The sequence below is a fragment of the Lontra canadensis genome, unplaced genomic scaffold (genome assembly GCF_010015895.1).
Source record: "Lontra canadensis isolate GAN:19392208 unplaced genomic scaffold, GSC_riverotter_1.0 scaffold77, whole genome shotgun sequence".
Taxonomy (NCBI): Eukaryota; Metazoa; Chordata; class Mammalia; order Carnivora; family Mustelidae; genus Lontra; species Lontra canadensis.
Genome location: NW_022631071.1, coordinates 1,347,251 through 1,368,196, shown reverse-complemented (window position 1 = coordinate 1,368,196; position 20,946 = coordinate 1,347,251). Strand labels below are relative to the sequence as shown.

The 20,946-nt window shown below is 40.3% G+C and overlaps 1 protein-coding gene across 8 annotated transcripts in view; it reads right to left on the bottom strand.

Annotated features, from left to right (window-relative positions):
* SYTL4 (synaptotagmin like 4) overlaps positions 1-18,437 on the bottom strand; it is a 60,437-nt gene extending 42,000 nt beyond the window's left edge. For 2 of the 8 annotated variants that reach the window (XM_032881775.1, XM_032881779.1), the window contains exons 1-2: positions 18,366-18,400; positions 12,113-12,191 (exon numbers count right to left, since the gene is read on the bottom strand). The gene's annotated coding sequence lies outside the window, so the exon portion shown is untranslated. Of the gene's footprint in view, positions 1-12,112; positions 12,192-18,365 lie in introns of all 8 variants that reach the window. The other 6 variants (XM_032881783.1, XM_032881777.1, XM_032881782.1 and 3 more) reach the window with 5 other exon arrangements.
* Positions 18,438-20,946: the final 2,509 nt, after the last annotated feature.

Genomic DNA, 20,946 nt, shown 5'->3' with positions numbered 1-20,946 from the left:
TTTGACCTCCCTGAGTCTCAGTTTCCCCATTTGTAAAAACAGTGATTAAAAATAGGAGCTCCTGCCTAAGGCTGTGACGATTCCAGTGTACATCATGAGTAAAAGGCATAGTAAAAGGCACATAAAAGTGCCCAGTCTGGAATAAGCAGCCAATTTGGCAGCTGTTTAATTTTAATTATTATTAACCATATGCTTTGAAAAAAATATGAGCATATAGCTGTTTTAACATCTCACTGTGATATTTGAGAAATCTAATCAGTAGTCTTTTCCAGATGGAAAGTCACCATACCTCTCTGCATAGAGATAGGCTGACAAGCATCAATGTTAAGTAAATGTTAGTAATTGGATATGACCAGTTGAAAAACTATTTATTAATACATTGTTCCAGATGGGATTTAATATGACTTAAAAAGATACATAAAACATAACAAAATAGTACAATTTAAAAAATAGGATCAGGGTGCCTGGGTGGCTCAGTGGGTTAAAGCCTCTGCCTTCGGCTCAGGTCATGATCTCAGGGTCCTGGGATCGAGCCCCACATCGGGCTCTCTGCTCAGCAGGGAGACTGCTTCCCCCTCTCTCTCTGCCTGCCTCTCTACCTACTTGTGATCTCTGTATGTCAAATAAATAAATAAAATCTTAAAAAAATAAAATAAAAAATAGGATCAAAAGAAGAAAAACAAGAGCGGTAATAAAGTAGAGGAGTCAGAATCAAGGCCCCAAACCCAAAGGGCAATTGAGGCTTCCTAACAGTCAAGTGGCGTCTAGGCCCCTGAAATCTCAGACAATGTGCCCAGGCATGCCTGCAGTGGGGTCCATTCTCAAGTGTTATGTTAGCCAAGTTGTTAGTTTTTTTCCCCTAACAATGAGAAATTTGTAACTAGCTCTCAAGTTTACAAGATTCTGATTTAGCATTTACACTAATATTCTTTTGCCCCTTACAATCCTTCTCAAAACAGGTTCTATAAAAGTGGAGTTTGTATACACCGAGGCATTAGCAGTTTCAGATAGCTTAAAGATACCCACCAACTGATGAAGATGAAAAAAGAGTCGGAGAAGCAGCTTATACTTTATAATGTTTACTATGTACCTAGCACTTTTCTAAGCACTTCCTATAGATGCATTTAGTCCTCATGATCATGTTGTGAGGCAGATACTATATTATCATGTTTTATAAACAAGGAAAGGGAGGCACGTGTCCAGCAAGTAACTTGCCCAAGGTCATACATCCTATAAGAGACAATCTGGTCTTTGAACCCAGGCAGTATGGTTCCAGGGTCTGACCTCTTAACCACTATACTATACAGTCTCTTGTTTTTCTGATAATATTGCTTATAATTTGGAAAAGGGACACCATACACTCAGTAACTGGAGTTTGTTTGTTTTTTTTTTTTTCTTAAATCCTCAGCTAGTAACAGATGAACGTTTGAGAGGCCCTCAGTCTGGCTTACTTTCTCAGTCCCCTGATCTTGCCTCATCCAGGATATCCCTTCTAAAGGACAGTAGGAGCATATGGGGGAAGTAACTAAAATATAATCTCTTTTGTTAGTTCTTAGAATCACAGTTGGGGACAATTTCCTCCAGATTGAAACCACATGGTTACCTTTCAATGCCACCAAATTCTGCTCATAAATGGTCTGAAGAAATTCCCACTTAAAATAATACATACTTCTCTAAATAAAGTAAGCCCCAGAGGGATGTTGGGTGTCTTAATATATATATTTCTCCTGCAGGGTGGTTTTTTTTTTTTTTGGATACATGGAAATGTGGTCTTAATTTTCATGATTTCACACTTTATTTCCTTCTCCTCAGCAACTCCAGACGTCTTAAACCTACTACCAATCCTGGAAGGCAGATCTCCATAAACATGGTACATAGAAGTAAGTATATATAAAAGATCATAAAAATGAGACCATGTGTCCAAATACCACCCTTGGCAACAAGAGAAATGCATATATATGTCAAATCCCATTTGGCTTTCCAGCTCCCAAGACCTACACTTAAAGCTACCTGTCACATAAGCCAGGAAGGCTCACAAGAGCCCCATGAGGTTGAAGGAGGGGGGACGGATGCCCAGTTTATCCTCTTCTCTGCCCAACTGTTTTTCCTTAACAGACCAGAGGCTTAAACAGATTAAAAATTCCCCACTAAAAAATATAATGTTTTAAAATCCAGATCATTTATATGCACAAAATATTTTTTTAAGTCTGGTAAGAGCTGACACGTTGTCATTTTTCAGTAAGTCCCATGACTGTGTACATCATTATCTTTCCTTAGTCAATGAGCTTTTATAAACCATCACCCTTGTAGGGAAGACCCTCTTCTACCAGGGTCACAGATGGTGGGGATTTCTAAACTGAACTCTAGCTAATCATTTAATTCTTTCTTGCAAGCCATGTCACTTAAAAATCACCCACACAGTCCCCTTAGATGAGAAATCATGATGGTTCATGACTAATCCAGCCCATGTTCACACATAACTGTGATTTCATGCATTTGGTTTCTTTTTTAATTTTAGGGATGCTGTGATCTAGCTACGGCCACAGAAACCTTAAAACACAATCAAATAACCTGTGGTTGAACTTAAATTTAACTCTATATGTAGTGGATAATTTTAAGGTTTATTTAAGGCCTATAAGACATAAATGCTAATTTCTTTCAGTTCAAATAAAATATTAACATATTCATAAGTATATATACACAAAAGAGGAGGCATAAATTGGAAAATATAAAATAAAGGTAAAAATATGAACATACCCTCTTTCCCTCCTAAACTGCTTAACCATAATTACTTAACACATTACATTAAATCCCTAGAACCAGATTGGTACATGCAATATCGACATCTGGTCTACAGCTAGAAGCAATGTAGATATTAAAAAAATCCTAAAGCATAAAAAAATTAAAACTGCTAAAATGTTCAAATTATGTATGTATATCTTTATCTTCATTTCTGGCATAGCATATGAAATTACCTTAAAAAGTTTTAAGAGGGGGTATAAATTTTCATAATTCAGTTACTATAACATACAATAAGGGAGGCACTCAAAATGTCTATCTGAACTTTCCTCACCCTATATATGTAAATATTTCACTTTATCATTCATTATTAGTTCTAAATATAACTACACAAACAGTAATCAGCATATCAATGAAGACGCCCCTTTATAAAAATGAACAATCTTCCGCACTAGACAGCAAGCTGTATGAGAGAAGGGACTTTGTTTTGTTCATCTCTATACCTTCAGTGCCCAGGGCATTGTCTGGCACATAATATGCATACAATAAATATTTGTTGATTAAATGAGCTGACAACAAAAATACCAAATATATTCAGACACACCTAAGAGTTTATCATCCAGGACTTCACTTTTGATATCATTAATTCAAATACCCTTCTGCTTCTGCTCTGTCAGCTCCTAATTGTTTTCGCTTCCTCTCCTAGGCAGTTTGAATTCTACTGTTTCAACTTCACTCTGCCAATATCCTCAATGACCCATTTTCATTGCAAATATCTGATAAAAACATAACCCTACAAGAGCCCAACTGTTGTGCTTTATGCCTGCACTGGAGCTACTGAAGTCTACTGGAAAAAAATCACAGTCTGGTAGGTTATTATCAATATGATTCTTGGTCACCAAGCTGACCTCAACACTGCCTGACACCCCAACTATGCTTTCCTGTTCACTACAATAACTATTTTAAACCTTCCTTAAGAACTGCAAATCTCCAACCCAACCCTTGCCCCACTTCAACCCCTGATCTAAAGATAACCTTTCTTCCCACATCACAGAAAAATATAAATCCCCTCAGACAAGTTCCTGCCACCAAATCTATAAATCTATTTTCATCTATATTCACTTTTTGTTCTTCCCACCTAGTAATGTACTTCCTCTTGTTTAAGGGTAATCCCTCCACTTCATTCTGGATCCTCTTCTATCCAGCATAAAAACTTCACCTTGTAAGGACTGTGCTCCATCAATTATCCCTTCCTTCCCATCAGCTTTTAAATGTCTAAATCTCTCCTAAATTAAAAAAAAAATCCCTTGGGACACCTGGATAGCTCAGTTGGTTAAGCATCTGCCTTCAGCTCAGGTCATGATCCCAGGGTCCTGGGATTGAGCCCCACATGGGGCTCTCTGCTCAGCATGGAGCCTGCTTCTCCCTCTCCCTGCCGTTCCCCCTGCTTGTGTGTTCACTCTGGCTCTCTCTCTCTCTCTCTCTCTCTGACAAATAAATAAATAAAATCTTTAGGAAAAAAAAGAAACATCCCTAGATCTCAACCTTTTCCCTACTACCACTCTCACTGCTATTTAGAGCCAAGTTTCTCTAAGGAATTCTCCAAATTCAGTGCCTCCACCTCCTCATATCTGCAATCAATTCTCAACCTACCAAAGTCTAGCATTCCAGGCCACTCACCCCTTGAAATTGCTCTAAGGTCACCAGGAACCTCCTAAATCCAGGGGACAGTAGCCAGTCTTTATCTTCCCAGACCTCTCTGGATCTTTAACACCACTTACCACTTTTCAGTGGAGCCATTACATTTTGAAAAACTTATCCTACTGATATTCCAGTACACATACAAATACGTATCATAAGGGTGCTTGGTGTTTGAATAAACAAAAAAGTTATACAACAATATAAACATATACCAATAAGAAACTGATTATGTTAACTATGGTACATATATAATGGAATACTATGCCACTGGTTTTATTCCTTTTTTTTTTCATTGTAGTTAGTTAACATACAGTGAAATATTGGTTTCTGGGGTAGAATGCAGAGATTCATCACTACACACAACACCCAGTGCTCATCACAAGTGCTCTCTTTAACACTCATCACCCACCTAGCCCATCCCCAACCCACGCCCCTCCATCAGCCCTCAGTTTGTTTTCTATCTTAAGAGTCTCTTAAAATCTTTTTTAAAAGTCCCAATAATTCATTTTTTGTTTTTGTTTCCCTTGCCTCCAGAGACTGTGTCTAGTTAGAAGTTGCTATGGCTAAGGTCAAAGAGGTTGCTGCACATGTTCTCTAGGATTTTCATGGTTTCCTATCTCACATTTAGGTCTTTCATCCACTTTGAATTTATTTTTGTGTATGGTATAAGAAAGTGGTCCAGTTTCAATCTTCTGCTCATTTCTGTCCAGCTTTCCCAAAACCATTCTTTGAAGAGACTGTCCTTTTTCCATTGGATATTCTTTCCTGCTTTGTCAAAGATTAGTTATCCATACAGTTGTGGGTCCAGAAATGGACCCACAACTGTATGGATATTGTGTTCCATTGATCTATGTGTCTGTTTTTGTGCCAGTATCATACCGTCTTGAAGACTACAGCTTTGTATTATAGGTAGAAATCAGGAATTGTGATGCCTCCAGTTCTGTCTTTCTTATTCAGAATTGCTTTGGCTATTCAGGGTCTTTTGTGGTCCTATGCAAATTTTTAGGATTGTTTGTTCTAGCTCTATGAAAAATGCTATTGGTATTTTGATAGGGATTGCGGTAAATGTATGATTGCTTTGGGAATCACAGACATTTTAACAATGTTTGCTCTTCCAATCCATGAGCATGGAATGCTCTTCCATTTCTTTGTGTCCTCTTCAATTTCTTTCATAAAGTGTTCTACAATTTTCAGAGCCCAGATATTTAACCTTTTTAGTTAGGTTTATTCTTAGATATCATGGGTTTTGGTGCAATTGCAAATGGGACCAATTCCTTGATTTCTTTTTCTGCTGCTTCATTATTGGTATATGGAAATACAACAATTTCTGCTCATTGATTTTATATACTGCAACTTTGCTGAATTTATGTATGACTTCTAGCAAATTTTTGGTAGTCTTTCAGGGTTTCTACATAGAATACCATGTTGTCTCCAAATAGAGAAAGTTTGATTTCTCCCTGCCAATCTGGATGCCCTTTATTTCTTTTTGTTCTGAGGCTAAGACTTCCAGTACTACATTAAATAGTAATGGTGAGAGTAGACATCCTTGTCTTCTTCCCAACAGTAGGGTAAAGGCTCTCAGTTTTTCCCCATTGAGAATATTAGCTGTGGGTCTTTCGTATATGGCCTTTATGATGCTGAGGTATGTTCCACTTAGCCCTACTTTGTTGAGGGTTTTTATTGAGAAAGGATGCTGCATTTTGTCAAATGCTTCTTCTCCATCTATTGACAGGATCATATGGTTCTTATCTGTTCTTTTATTAATGTGGTGTATCATATTGATTGATTTGCAAATATTGAGCCACCCCTGCAGCCCAGGAATAAATCCCATCTGATCATGGTAAATAATTATTTTAATGTACAGTTGAATTCAATTTGCTAGTATATTAATGAAAATTTTTGCATCCATGTTCATCAGAGATATTGGCCTGTAATTCTCCTTTTTAGTGGGGTCTTTGTCTAGTATTAGAATCAAGATAATGCTGGCTTCACAGAATGAGGTTGGAGGTTTTCCTTCCATTTCTATCTTTTTTGGAACAGTTTGAGAAGAATAGGTATTAACTCTTCTTTAAATGGCTGGTATAATTCCCCTTGGAATCCATCTGGCCCAGGACTTTTGTGTGTTGGGAGACTTTTTATTACTGATTCAATTTCTTTGCTGGTTACAGGTCTCTTCAGTTTTTTTATTTCTTCCTTTTTCAGCTTTGGTAGTCTGTTGGTTTCTAGGAATTTGTCCATTTCTTCCAGGTGGACCAGTTTGTTGGCATATAATTTTTCATAGTTTTCTCTTATAATTGCATTTCTCTGCTGTTGGCTGTGATCTCCCCTTTCATTCATGGTTTTATTTATTTGGATCTTTTCTCTTTTGTTTTTGATAAGTCTCATAGTGGTTTATCAATTTTATTAATTATTTCAAAGAACCAGCTCTTAGTTTGTTAATCCATTCTACTAGGGTTTTTTGTTTGTTTGTTTTTATATAGTTTAATTCTGTTCTAATCTTTATTATTTCCCTTCTGCTGGCTTTAGGCTTTATTCGCTCTTCATTTTCTAGGTCTTTTAGGTTTAAGGTTGGGTTGTGTATTTGAACCTTTTCTTGTTTCTTGAAGTAGGCCTGTATTGGTATGTACTTCCCTATTTTTTTTTTTTGTAAACATATAATGTATTATTAGCCCCAGGGGTACAGGTACCCTCCCCAATGTCCATAACCCCACCACCCTCTGCCTACCCCCCTCCCCCTGGCAACCATCAGTTTGCTTTGTGAGATTAAGAGTCTCTCATGGTTTGTCTCCATCCCTTCCTATCCCCCAAACTCCCCATGTTGCATCTCCACTTTCTCATATCAGGGAAATCACATGATAGTTGTCTTTCTCTGACTGACTTATTTCACTAAGCATAATACCCTCTAGTTCCACCCAGGTTGTCGCAAATGGCAAGATTTCATTTCTTTTGATGGCTGCGTAGTATTCCATTGAATATATATTCCACATCTTCTTCATCCATTCATCTGTTGATGGACTTCTAGGTTCTTTCCATAGTTTGGCTCTTGTGGACATTGCTGCTATAAACATTCGGGTGCACGTGCCCCTTTGGATCACTATGTTTGTATCTTTAGGGTAAATACCCAGTGGTATGTACTTCCCTCTTAAGACTGCCTTTGCTGTATCCCAAAGTTCTGGTCTATCATGTTTTCATTTTCATTTGCTTCCATTTTTTTAATTTATTCTTTAATTTCCTGGTTAACGGATTCATTCTTTAGTAGGATGTTAACTTCCACATATTTGAGGTCTTCCCAAGGTTTTTCTTGTTGTTGACTTCAAGTTTCATAGCACTATGGTCTGAAAATATGCATGCTATGATCTCGATCTTTTTGTACTTGTTGAGGGCTGATTTGTGACCCAGTATGTGATCTATTCTGGAGAATGTTCCACAAACACTCAAAAAAAATGTGCATTCTGCTGCTTTAGGATGAAATGTCCTAAATACAACGGTTAAGTCCATTTGGCCCACTGTGTCATTCAAAGCCATTGTTTCGTTGTTGATTTTCTGCTTAGATGATCTACCCATTGTTGTAAGTGAGGTGTTAAAGCCCCCTACTATTACTGTATTATGATCAATGAGTTTCTTTCTTATTAGTTGATTTATATATTTGGGTGCTCCCAAGTTGGGGGCACAATTGTATTTGCAATTGTTAGATCTTGATAGCTAACCCCCTTAATTATAATATAATGCCCTTCTTCATCTCTTTTTACAGTCTTTGTTCTGAAATCTAGTTTGTCTGATATAAGTATGGCTACTCTGGCTTTCTTTTGACATCCATTATAATTACAGATAGTTCTCCATCCCCTCACTTCCAATCTGCAGGTGTTTTTAGGTCTAAAATGAGTTTCTTGGAAGCAGCATACAGATGGATCTTGCTTTTTGTCCATTTTGATACCCTATGTCATTTGATTGGAGAATTTTGTCCACTTACATTCAGAGTGATTACTGAAAGATATAAATTTAGTGCCATTGTGTTACCTGTAAAGTTGGTCTCTCTGATGATGTTCTCTGGTCCTTACTAGTCTTTGCTGATTTTGGGGTTTTTTTTTTCCCTCCACTCAAAGAGTCTCCCTTAAAATTTCTTGCAGGGATGGTTTAGTGGTCATGAACTTCTTTAGTTTTTGTTTGTCTGGGAAACTCTATCCCTCCTTCTATTCTGAATGACAGCCTTGGTGGGTAAGAATTCTTGGCTACCTATTTTTCCCATTCAGCACGTTGAATATTTTCTGCACTTCTTTCTGGTCTGCTAAGTTTTTGTGGACAGATCTGCTGTGAGCTTGATCTGTCTTTCCTTGTAGGTTAAGGACTTTTTTTTTCCCTTGCTGCTTTTAGGATTCCTTCCTTGTCTGTGTATTTTGTGAATTTGACTATGATATGCTTTGGCAATGGCTGGTTTTTGTTGAATTTAAGGGGAGTTCTCTCTGCTTCTTGGATTATGAGATCTGTGTCCTTCCCCAGATTAAGGAAGTTTTCAGCTATAATTTTTTGTGAATAAACATTCTGGCCCCTTTTCTTTCTCTTCATCTTCTGGAACTCCTATGATACAGATGTTATTACATTTTAGTAAGTTGCTGAGTTCTCTAAGTCTACTTTCATGATCCATTACCTTTCTTTCCCTCTTTTTTTTAATAAATATTTTATTTATTTATTTGAGAGAGAGAGAGATAGTGAGAGAGAGCATGAGCAGGGGGGAGAGGGAGAAGCAAACTCCCCACTGAGAAGGGAGCCCAAAATAGGGCTCCATCTCATGACCCCAAGATCATGACCTGAACTCAAGGCAGATGCTTAACCGACTGAGCCACCCAGGCACCCCCTTTCCTCCTTTTCAGATTCATTATTTTTCATAATTTTATCTTCTCTATCACCGATTCGCTCCTCTACTTGGTCCGTCCTCATTTTTATGGCCTCCACTTTGGATTGCATCTTAGGTATAGCATTTTTAATTTTGGCCTGACTAGATTTTAGTTCTTTTATTTCTACAGCAAGGGATTCTCTAGTGTCTTCTATGCTTTTTTCAAGGCCAGCTAGTATCCTTATAATCAGTGTTTAAAATTCTAATTCAGACATCTTACTTATATTGGTATTAAATAAATCCCTGGCTAAGTTCTGCTTCCCAGTCTTTCTTTTGGGGTGAATTTCTCTGTTTCCTCAATTTTCCAGAAAAGAGAAGAAGAAGAAGGAGGAAAAATAAGGAATAGGAAAAAAAAAAAAAAAAAAAAGACTATATCCTGGGGGCACCTGGGTGGCTCAGTGGGTTAAGCCGCTGCCTTCGGCTCAGGTCATGATCTCAGGGTCCTGGGATCGAGTCCCACATCGGGCTCTCTGCTCAGCAGGGAGCCTGCTTCCCTCTCTCTCTCTCTCTCTCTGCCTGCCTCTCCGTCTACTTGTGATCTCTCTCTGTCAAATAAATAAATAAAATCTTAAAAAAAAAAGACTATATCCTGGGTGTGTTTTGGCCTGCTTGTTAAAAAAAAAAATCTAGATCCCAAAATAAATTAAGTAAGTAAACAAAAAATAAAATTAATTCAAAAAAAAATTTTTTTAAAGATTTTATTTCTTTGACAGAGAGAGAGATCACAAGTAGAGAGAGAGAGAGAGAGAGAGGAGGAGTCAGGCTCCCTGCCTAGCAGAGAGCCCGATGCGGGACCGGATCCCAGAACCCTGAGAATTAATTTAATAAATTTTAAAGGAAAATAATAATAAAATAAATGGAAATAATAATAAAATAAAAAATAAAAGGAAAAAGGAAACTAGATTCTGTTTTCCCTTAGAGCTAAAGCTTTGCAGCAGTCTGTCATTGGTAAACTTGGTGCAAGCAAGTTGTTCCTGCTGGTCTTCTGGGGAAGGGCTTGTACTGATTCTCAGGTGGAACTGCACTAGGGGAAATGCACCTCCAGGGTGCAGCAGTGGTGGGACTTGGTGTAAGCAGCTCCAGCCTCCACTAGGTGGCACTGTTTTTGCTCCCTGAGGGCTTTCAGCGCTGATTGGTGGGATGAATATCGCTGCGCCCAGCTCTCTAGGCCTAGAGCTGAAAGTTCATGCCCTCTATCTTTAGTGAGCCATCACAGAAGAGCAATCAATCACTCTTGTGTCCCCGATTTCCATCAGAACCCTGAGTTCACCCTGCCTGTGTCTTAACTTTTTTTCATCTCAGGCCTGCGACTGAGTTTGAAAATTCCAAATTTTAGGGACTCCTATGGCATGGACACACACTGTTCCTCTGGGGGAGGGTTTCACCACGTTTTTGCCATTTGCCAGCCTATTACAGGAAAGCAGTTACAGGACTGCATAGCAATTCACAGTTTACAGCAAAACAGAGGAGAAAGCCAGCACCATGGTTCAGCGCTCAGCCGGAGTCGCTGCTCCCAGGCCTGGGAACAATGCAGCAGTTAAGCACTACCCATTCTTCTTGCAACCCAGGGGATGCTCAGACCACAGTGTCACACCTGGGATTCCACCCCACTTTGTCACCTGAGCACCTTTAAGTCAGGCCCATCCCCCACTGTAGCATACTTCTAAAAGCTCAGATTTTGTGCTCTTGTGCTTATAATACTTTGCAATAGCCTCCATAAGCAGGCTCCCAATCCATCACTGTATTCACAGCTGTCTCTCCCCCAATTCAATTCTCCGCATCTCCTACCTTCCATAAGGCGGTTGCTTTTCTACATGTAGACCTGCAGTTTTTGTTCTCTCAGGCCTCTGATTTCTTGGGTGTTCAGAATGATCTGATAATTATTCTAGCTGTGTTTGAGGGATGAGACAGGGTTAGGGTCTGCCATCTTACCTTCTCCTTCCACACACACATTTGAAAACACCTATGACACTGTTAAAAAGAGATAGTTCTACTTTTACTGACATTGAAGGCTTGACAAAAATATTAAGTAAAAATCCATTGCAATACATAAACATTATGATTCCATTTGTATTTGTTAACATACAAGTACAGATAGAATTAATGGATGGTAATGGATGGATGAGAGGAAAGAAATATTTTATACAGGAAATATTTTATACAGGCTGGAAATATCTGGAAAGATATGCAAATTTAATATTGTTACCTCTGGGGAATAGAATTTGGAAGGAGAACAGAAGACATATGTATTATTTTTGCTGGGTCAAGTAATAAAAATGTAGTCAAATCCCTATTCACACCAAAGCTTCTAAAGTAGATAAGAAAGAAATTCAAAGAAGATGAAAAGGGAATGGACAGAGACTGGGTAAAATACATTTTAGAGTTTCCAGAGCTAAGGGAGGAGTGAGAGAAGGGTGGTTAATGGGTTCAAATACAGAAAAGAAATCTACTAAAAACACAGAGACTTAAGTAGCTAACAGAAAATGAGCATGAACAGATAATTCTTGAAGAAAGAAGATCAAATGGCCAATAGCTGTAAAAAAGAAAAAAGTTTCACTCTTACTGGTAATGAAAGTGTTTTCATGGATGCCTATCAATTCAGCAAAATTTTTAAAAGACAGTATTCAATTTTAAAAAGGGAAGATTTTACTTTGTTGGTAAATGTAAATTGGTAAAACCAGTTAGAGACAGCAATGTGACAATGTGATTTCCAAAAAATTAGTCATTGAACTTATCACAATGGTGATGAAATCACTACTTATGTGATACATTAACACATACCTCTTCTGCTGAAGTAAGTTCCATGAAGAAAAGGCCATGGTCTTCTTCTCCACTATATCTCAAGTACTTCCCCTAGAAACTGGTACATTATAGGCCCTCAGTAAATCAACCCACGTTTTCTGGTAAGTTGTAAACCATAGTTTAAGGACACTTATATTAAAGCTATTCTGATGCCTGAATTAACAGAGCTACAAACAACAAACAGTACAAGATGCCACAAGAATTTTCCATCTCTTAAGAATTACTCAAGTTCAAAGAAGAATTAGTCACAGATACAGGTTCCACAGGGTTCCACCATTTAAACTATTCCACCAGCACTGTCCAATCTCCTGCCCTCTTATATTTCTGTCATGGCTACCCAGAAAAGTCCCTGAACTAGATCATCTACACTCTGTTTCTACATCTGGACTGATGAGTGCTGCTGGAGAGAATGGATACAGGATTCTGTGACTCGCGGTGGAGACAAATTCAAGTTATCCAAGCCTTTCTTGGCTCGCTGTGTTGTGGCAATCTGGATGACAGGTCTCTAAAAAGCTCCTCTTTTTATCCCTCTCAAATGCTATCGCAGTTCCTCAGTCCTTACATCAGGTGGGACCTTCCTCACAATCTTGTCCTTCCACAGTTCCTTCCTTCTCCACAGCATCATCAGTTCTGCCCCTTTCCCTCCCGTCTCAGTGGAAGAGTTACCTCCCTTACTCTAAGACCAGTCTTTTTACCTCTTTCACTCTGGAGCCTGCACCCTTCTACTTCCTCAGCAACTATGTACCATCAAGTTCTATGCCATCTCCATATAAATGGGCTCATGTCCTATATTTAAAACTAAACAAAATTAACAAGATGGACTTGTTCCTTGTACCCAACTGTCTACAGGAAATGCCCTTTCCTTCCCATTGTAGCCAAGCCTCCTCAAAGTGTATATAGCATGTTCCTTATCAGGCCTTCTCCATGCTCACTCCCCAATCCTCTACAATCTGCCTTCTCTCCTGCTGCACTGATGTCGTCATTGACCTCCTCATTGCCAAATCTAATGAACATGTTTTTCAAAATGTTTTATAGTGTGTTTTATCTGATTACAAGAGGGGTACACAGCATGAACAAAGTTATGACATATGACAAGAGCAAAAAACTTGCACTATGTAACAGGCAATGAATAAATATCCCTAATAAACACAGTGTTCTTACAAACAAATTAAATATATAACCCAAAAGAAAAATGTGCAAAGGGTCTTATGGAACAAGTCTCAGGAAAAACGCAAAGAGCCAACACACATGAAAAAATACTCAGCCTTACTAGTAATAAAAGGACTGCAAGTTAAACTAGTTAGACACTATTTTTCACCTATCAGACGGGCAAAAATTAGAAAGACTGTCCACCCTCAGTAAGGGCATGCAGAAAAGCACTCTCTGTGGTGAGAGTGTAAACCTTCCTGAAGGTCACTCTGGTGAAGCCTGTTTACATTTTTTAATGTAAATATCCTTTGACCCAATAATTCTACTACAAAGCTATCCTACAGAAATATTTGTATGGGTGCATCTACATCTACATCCATTGTGGGCTCTCTGCAAAGATATTTATTGCAGCCTTGTGTTGCTTGGACTAGGGTAACAGGAAGAGGAGATGGAGATGTGCAACAGAATATATGACACAGTTGGAAGATCAGGTCAATAGGACGTGCCAATGAATTGATGTGGGGAGGTGAGAGAAGGGGAGGAATCAAGGGTGACCCTAGGTTCACAAGGGTGACAACTGAATGGATGACGGTGCCATTTTCCTGAGATAGAGAAGGCTGAGGGAAAGGGCTGGGAATCTGAGAAGAATTGGGAATCCTGTTTTGGCCATGTCACATTTGATTATCTATTGGACATACATCCAAGTAGAGCTATCAAATAGGCCATTGGATGTATGAGGCTGCAGCTTAGAAGAAATGCTTGGGTCAGACACATAAATGTGGGAGTGATGAGTGTATAGATAGATGGTATTTATTTATTTATTTAAATTTAAAGCCATGGGACTGGAAGAGTGCTTCTAGGATTCTGGATGGAAAAAAGTACATGGACTGACCCCTAGGTCACTCCAATGTTCAGAGGTTGAGGAGATAAATTTAGTAGAAGAGGAGGCTGAGCAGAAGTTTAATACAAACTTGAGTTTTAAAGAAGTTAACATACATCAAATGACAGAAAATCCCACATATACCACCATTTTAAGGGCCCAACTCCTTCCAAGCTTGTCTTTTAAGGAATTCTAGGGTTTTTTCCTTTCTTTTTTTTTAAAGATTTTATTTATTTATTTGACAGACAGAGATAACAAGTAGGCAGAGAAGCAGGCAGAGAGAGGCGGGCGGGGACGGGGGTGGGTGAGCAGGTTCATCATGACCTGAGCCGAAGGCAGAGGCTTTAACCCACTGAACCACCCAGGCACCCCTTTTTCCTTTCTTTTTTCCCCCTTTCTTTTTAAGATTTTATTTATTTAGTTGAGAGACAGCACAAGTGGGGTGAGGGGCAGAGGATGAAGCAGACTCCCCACTGGGCAGGGAGACCAATGCAGCTGGATCCTGGGACTCCGGGATCATGACCTGAGCAAAAGGCAGACAGTTAACCAACTAAGCCACCCAGATGCCACCCCCCCTTTTTTTTCTTTCTATTTCAAACCACATTTAAACACAATTATACCTTTTTTCTTTTTTGTTCCATAGTGGTTTCCTCACACTGCAGAATTCGCCTAGTATAAAACTAAACTAGTCAAGTACTAGACACACAGCACTCAACAGTGGCTTTTCCACAAAGTTTATAATACAGTAACCACCTCATGCCTAAAAATCTAAGGGAAACGTGAGGCCAAAGCCAAATTTGTGCCACCTTAAATTCTTTTTGGCTGTTCACTTCCCCAGTACACAGTAACTTTCTCTAGCTTACTGAGCCTGCCAAATGCCTGATAAGCCTGAAGACGTCTGACAATCCACATCCTCTCCTCTCAGCGCAAATCCCCCTTCCTACCAACAAGAAGCCCCGCCTCTTTCCATTTTCACTTTAGAAGTTTCCATTCAGAGACTCATGCCTTAAAAAGAGAGAAAGAGAGAGGAAATACTTCCAACTAGGTCAAAGTTGTCATCAGGAATGCAGTCTCAAAGCAAAACTCAGCAGAAGGAAAGCTGTGTGGGAACTGAGCCTGTGGTAGGGTGACAGACTAGGGATACTTCCTTTTAGGTCCAGGAGAGCACAAAAGAGTTCCAATTCCTAGAACAGTAATGGCACTCATTGATTCATTTCACAAATATTAGTTAAGCACCTATGATGTGCCAAGTTCTGTTATGGGTGCTGGGCTTTGTTACCAGTAAATAGAACATAAATCCCTGCCCACATGGAACATATATTATGGAAGGGTATGGAAGGGACAGGCAAGAAGAAAGAAAAATTAAAAAAAAAAAACCACACACACACAATGTTACATTAGAGTAATAAAGTAGGGAAGTGGCATATAGAATGTTCAGGGATGGGGTTGCAAGTTTAAATACTGTGGTTAGGAAGAGGCCTCGCTGAAGTGACATTTAAGTACAAACTCCTAGCTGTCGGATCTCAAGTGCCTCAGTAAGCTGTTTGGTGGACTTCAATTCTACCACCACCAGCCCTCGGGCCTTTAAAGGCCTGGTATCTCCAGCCTAGCACGAATATTTATTAATCTCTTGTACTTAAGAGAAAGGGAGCTCCAAGATCCTGCCCTTGCCCTTAAAAGAGGTTACAACCTTCCAGGTGGAGAAACAACTAAGAGAGATGTTCAGGGTGTTCCTGAGGTGTAAACAAAGTGCTTTAGGACAGGATAACTGGTAATTTGGCTCCAGGGAAGGAATTGTGTGTTCAGTAAGGTTGTACCAAAGGAGAGGAACTGAGAGCTAATTCTTGAGAGGTGAATAGGAATGAACAGCAGGAGAGTGGGTCTGGGAAGCAAGCTAGCTTTTCAGGAAAAAGAAACATTTGGATCAAAGGCCTACAGATGGGATAGGGTAAGAACATTTTCTCTCTGGTGCTGTGGCTGCAGAAGGTAATCCATCCACCCCAGGATAAAACAAGCACACACTCACCCTCAGGCTCTCTGGGCGGGCTGTTGGGAAATCCTTATCACTTACCACACCCTCATCTCTTCCCTAGCCCACAGGAAAGGAAGAAGTTGAGTCAGACACACATCCCTAGAATCCAGGGTTACCCTCTAACTTCAGGACAGTTACTACCGAGCTAAAAATCCCAGAGGCTTCATTCAGCCAGGTACACTCAGGGCTGTGTGCTTATAGTAGTAATGTGCCAACTGGCCCCCTGTTAGAAGTGAAGTGGTGAAAAGGGTAAGACATCAGTGAGGTCAGTGGTCCCAAGTCTCTACAGCACATCTGAAATCAAGTCAAGGACCAAAACTCACGTTAGCTTGGAAGGGAAATTTTTAACCACTTAGTCCTCCCCTGTGAGCTATTTATTTAGTGTTCCTAAAATCTAAGACAGCAGAAGTGGTGGGACAAGGGATGGGAACACAAGCTCTGCCCAGTTAGGCCCCTCATCAGCTGGGTGATTTGGGGCAAGGCGCTTAACCTCTGAGCTTCCTTTCCATCACAATATGGTTATAACTGTAGTGTGTACCACAGAGTTATCATGAGGATTATATGAATTGACTACGTGAAGAACTTAGCATTGTGCATGGCTCAACAGATCCTAACCACCATTATTAGTAGCCTCAAGAGAGAGAGCTCAGAGAGCATGAACCAGAATGCCACATACACTCACTGACCAATTATCCCAGAATAGGCCTCCAAGCTCCATTTCACTGCTCTGACCTAAAATTGTGGCACCAGAAATGTTCAATCCCTGCCAGGAGAAGTCTCACAAGCTAAATTGGTGATCTTTTTCTACTTGGATTTCCAGCAGGTGCTAAAAACAAAACAAAACAAAACAAAAACCCACAACAAAACAAAAAAACAAAAAACAAAACAAAAAACAACAATAAAAAAAAACGAAAAACAAACACAAAACCAAAACCTACAACTACAAAAACAACAACAACAACAACAACAACAAAAAAACTTCATTGGTGGGGCCTCAACTCTGTTGCATTAAACATCTTTCTCTCCACAGCCCAGTGAAGTAAACACATTAGGTTATTAACACTTTAATATCAATGGGTTTATGAGGAGTCAGGGTGGGGAGCTTAAAGAACAGAAAAGAAGCCAGTTAAAAATAGGAGGTCCAGGATGCAGTGCAGACTCAAATGCACAAGGTCTAGGGTCAACCCTGCCAAAAACAATATTCCAGAATGCTAGCTCCTCCGGTCCTCAAGAAGCAGGGTACTTACTGGGGGAAGAAAATCTCAGTTAATGAAAAACAGATCACCTGTTCATTCACCAGAATTATAACCAAATGTTTTCAGCACCAGAAAAAAAAAATCACATTCAACTTTGGGGGTCTAGAGGAACATGTTTTCTGGCTCCTTACAAACCATCACTGGGGATTAGAGCATTCTGTGCCCCGTCTGAGGGCTCTGGAGACCCTCTTCCACGAGCAAACCTCTGACGCCTGCTTGAAGAGTGTTAAGAGAAAGCAGTTCAACTCCAGAGCACACCCGTGGGTCCCCAGCCCAGGCGCAGTGGGAGTCCACTGAGGCAGGATTCACAGCCAACCGGCCTCCAGCCTTTACCTCAGGCAGACCTTGGAGGCCAGAGAAGCTAACCCCGTGAGGTCCGAGGTCCGGAAGCAGTGCGAGGCTGAGAGCGGGCGGGACGGCCAAGCGCTGAGAAAGAACCACCGCAAAGGTGACTAGACGTCTTTGAGGGTGCAGTTCCCGCTAGGAGCTCGACCCCACCCGCCCCCAGGGCCAGCTCCGGAGGGGCTCCAGCTGGGGCTGGCGGGAAAAGCCCACCCACTCTGTTCGAGGCGAGACCCAGAGGAGGCACAGCCCAGAGGGGTGCAGCCCCCGTTAGCGACTCGTGGGCCAGGAAAGGGTCCAGAAGAGGCCCGAAGGAACGCAAACTGGCCGGGAGGGACCGCTCCAAGCAGACTGGAGTCAAAGCGTCGGGGGTGCGGTCCGGAGAGCAGACAAGGGAGAAGGGACGGGCGGTCAGCTACAGAGAAGGAAAGACTGGGAGAGCGGATAGAGGGGTAGAGAAGGGCGCGGGTCCCTGAGATAGGGGTGGGGGGCGCTTAGGCAGAGAAAAGGCGCTAGGGGCCGGAGGGAGCCCGGGACTGAGGGCGAAGGGGCGGCCGCTGGCCGCGGACATACCTGTCACTTGCAACAGGTGCCGCGAGAGGGTGAGACGTCCCAGTGCCAGATTCAAAGGAGGGTCTCCGGCTCGGAGAAGGCAGCAAACCTGCTCGGGCGGCCGGCCCTACTCACCCTCCCGGGAGGCGGAAAAAGCTGCAACTTTCCCTGGAGCGGGGAGGAGCTGGACTCTTAAAGGGGCCGCACAGCTCTCTGGGCCCCTTAGTAGGGGGCCGCGCCACCGAAAGGGTGGTCTGAGAGCCAAAGACTTAAGTCACTGGAGGGATGCCCTCCAGGTTAGGAAAGGGAGCCTAAGGGCTGAGGATAGGGGTCCAAGACTGGACACGGCCCCCTTTTCACTTCCATCTGTGGTCACTCAGATGATAAATCTCCTGCCTCTTCCGCTTAGCTGAGCCAAAAGTTGTCAAACTGTCATGTACTTAAAAGATGAAGACTCTAGACCATATGATTTGGGAAGATAAAATATGATACCATTCTGATCCTTTAACTTACAGGCAAATAAAGTGTCTAAAATAGAAACGTTTGGGGGCAAAGGACATAGATTTAAATCACACACACACACACACACACGTTTAAAACATTCAACTCACTAGTAATGAAGTAAGAGCAAATTAGAGCAATAATGAGATTCTTTGGCAAAGTTTTTGTTTGTTTTTATCATATTTGACAACACAGTAGGTACCAAAAACAGAGCTCTTTCATAATTGCCCTAGGAGTACGTGCTGCTTAAAAACCCTTTTAGAAGGCATGTGAGCAATATATATCATTAGGCTTTAAAATGTTTATATCTATCCAGTAATTGTAGATTCCTGTCCCCCTCTCTCCCTCCTCCCTCTCTCTCCTTCACTTCTTCTCATCAGCTATTAACCATGCTCAATTAAACGTATCCAAGTCTACCATCTTAAAAAAAAAAAAAAATCCTCCCTACAAACTAGGTACTTCTCCAGCTCCTCTTTATGGGCAAATTTATTGAAAATGTACTTTGCAGGTACATTTGCAATCTCTGTTCTCTTCTCTCACTTATCAGTTTGGCTTTCTTCCCCAACACTCCACAGAAACTGTGCTCAATGAAATACCCAACCAATGAATGACCTCCATGTCAATAAATCTATGTAAATAAATAAAATAAATAAAGAGAACATTTTTAATCACTATCTTGCTTGACATCTTCCCTATATTTAATGCTGTTAACTATTTCCTCCTACTTGAAAGTCTTCCTGTCGCATTTATAATTCCATACTCTTGCTTTTCCTCCTATCCTTTTGCCCTCTCCTCAGAATCACTTTGTAGACTCCACTTCTGCTATCTAACCTCTGAACATCAGACATTCTCAGAGCTAGGCTGTGTATTTTCTCCCTAAATGATCTCTTTCACTCACCTGGCTTTAAATATGTATGTGGCCACAACTGTAATTTTATAACTTTATCCAGACCTCTTCACTGAGTTCTATATTCTTGACATCTCCATTCAGATGTCTTGCAGGCACCTCAAATTCAACACATCCAAAGCTGAACACACCATGTTTTCTCTTAAATTTGCCCCTCCTCCAGTGTTTCCTATCTCAATAAATAATAGCATGCCACCCAAGGCAGAAACTTGACACCTAGCATAGTCACATAGAAGACACATAGAAGACCCTCACTCGTATTTATATAATATGTGAATGAATGCATCCTAAGGAAAACAGAAGTACACGAACTTTTTGTACAACTATGTTAATCCTAGTATTACTTAGGATAGTAAAATACTAACCAAAAACTTAATGGTTAAGTAAATTATAATAGAGTCATACAATAGAATGTCATATAACCAATAAAACTAACATTTACACATAGTTTATGACAGGAAATGCTTATGCTCTAATATTATAAAAATAGGATACAACATTTAATATAAAATATGATCACAATTAATGAAAATGGGTCGATATGCATGAGAAAAAGACGAACAAAATATACAAAATACTGGTATTGGTTGTCTGTATGTGGTAGAACTAAATGAATTTTTTCTTTTCCTTCTACTTTTCTGTATTATCAACTTCAGTATAATGATAACTGATATATTGATAATATAAATAATTATTTTTGAAAAATCTTAGAGAGGAACCTGGGCAGCTCAGTGGGTTAAACATCTGCCTTCCACTCAGGTCATGATCTCAGAGTCCTGGGATTGAGCCCCCTGTTGGGCTCCTTGCTAAGCAGGGAGTCTGCTTCCCCCTCTCCCTCTGACCCTCTTCCCCACTTGTGCTCTCTCTCTTTCTCTCTGCCTCAAATAAATAAAAACTTTAAAAATAAAAATATATATATATTGGAAAGAGGGGCACCTGGATGGCTCAGTTGGTTGAGCATCTACCTTCAGCTCAGGTCATGATCCTGGGGTCCTGGGATCAAGCCTTACATAGGGATCCCAGCTCAGTGGGGAGCCTGCTTCTCCCTCTCTCTCTGCCTGCAGTTACCCCTGCTTCTGCTCTCTCTCTGTGTCAAATAAATAAATAAAATCTTTTTAAAAATAAATAATAAAGAATAAAAATAAAAAATCTTAGAAAAAAATCATTTTTAAAGATTTATTTATTTGAGAGAGA